Raw genomic sequence first — 1684 nt, 5'->3', positions numbered from 1 at the left:
GCATTTTCAGTTTGAACAGCAATAGTTTGATTCACATAATGAGGACATAATTCAAAATACTGTAAAATGGTTTTTGAGATATAATTCTGAATGTCACACTACATCTACTATGTCATGGAAATGTAAATGTAGAAAAATGAAGTGTACTTAATCATTCCTGCCAGCTCGAAGCATATGGATGTTTCTGCTCACTTGGGCCTACGTTTTGATGGTGGTTGTAAAGTGATAGCACATATGGCTGATTTGCTATGATTTTCTTTAAGTTTTAAACTTTAGACAGTTGCTGTAGCACCATCATCAGGACTATTGGCCCCCAATGCCAGTTGAGGACTTCTGGCATAGAACTGGACCTTTTTGCAAAGTTTGGTGATTTTTCATGCATGGGAAGTCAGACTTCCTAGGAAGACTGAGAAGAAGAAGATTCAGAAGCAGAAGAAGAAGAAGAAGAAGAAGAAGAAGAAGAAGAAGAAGAAGAAGAAGAAGAAAAGAAGAAGAAGAAGGACCCAAACTTTTATTTTGTCATATTGCGCAGGGATGTTTTTCACAATCCTCTTTCTAGCCTTGGTCTGACCTGCATACACACACACACACACACACACACCAAGTGTTCTGCTTCGATTGCACTGTCTCTGCCTTCTTTCTTTATTGGGGTCATGCTTCATTCAATTACTTCACCTCCCTTCCTCCACCTCCCTTCTTCAGTGCCCACTTCTTCCTTAGTAACCTCCTCCCTCTCTCTCCCTCCTCGTGCAGATTAGCCCTCTGGGTCCTCCCTCCATCCCTCCATCCATCCACCTGCTTTCCATCAATCAAAAACAAACGCAATGCTTTTCACCTTAATTAATACACTTCTGAGCCCCACTCCACATCGGCAACACACAAAAAAACAAAAAATCGCATAATAAATGTGCTGTTAATGAATTCCTAAAATAAAAAAAGTTTCTCAAGAAAATATTCCTCTTCTTAGTTCACCCTGACAAGCAGACAGCTGTGGGCAATTTGAATACAAAACAATCTGTACAAATCAAACTGAGAGAGAGAGAGAGAGAGAGAGAGAAAGAGAGAGAGAGAGAGAGAGAGAGAGAGAGAGAGAGAGAGAGAGAGAGAATCAATCACTTCCAGGCCCAGGGGGGTGTACTGATCTGTGGGGACCAGGTATAGAAGCGGGTTCTATTAACCCACAGGGAATCAAGCCTGGCCGTAGCGGTATTATTACTCCCCCTTCACACTAACAAACACGGGCACATAATACTGCAGCTGTGTTGAACACCTGTTATGAACATCTTTAACGAGCGGCTTCGAGGGGAGTCACTACACACACAGCTCTCCTCCTGGCAATAGCACAGTGGATTATAGCATTACAGACCTAGAGGCCTTCTGTCTGAGAGCATTCAGTCAGCCCCTTAATATCCTTATCTGATCAGTCAAATTACACTCTACATTAGAAAAACCGTAACAGACGCTCATGCAACAGAACCAAGTAAATTGAACTATGCAAAACCTTATAGATGGACAAACAATAGCAAAGACGGCTACAAGAGAGCAATCCAGACAATTCAATCTCAACTAGAGATTTATCTCATATTACCACAGTAATGGTGGTCTGAATCAGGCTGTACGAGGTGTTAGCAACATATTGGACAATGTGGCAGATTTATCCAATCTGAAAGAGTCTCAGCATCAC

Source organism: Borostomias antarcticus (genome assembly GCF_949987555.1).
Source record: "Borostomias antarcticus genome assembly, chromosome: 20".
NCBI classification, from domain to species: Eukaryota; Metazoa; Chordata; class Actinopteri; order Stomiiformes; family Stomiidae; genus Borostomias; species Borostomias antarcticus.
The sequence above is the reverse complement of the archived record's forward strand: the minus strand, read 5'-3'. Positions refer to the sequence as shown.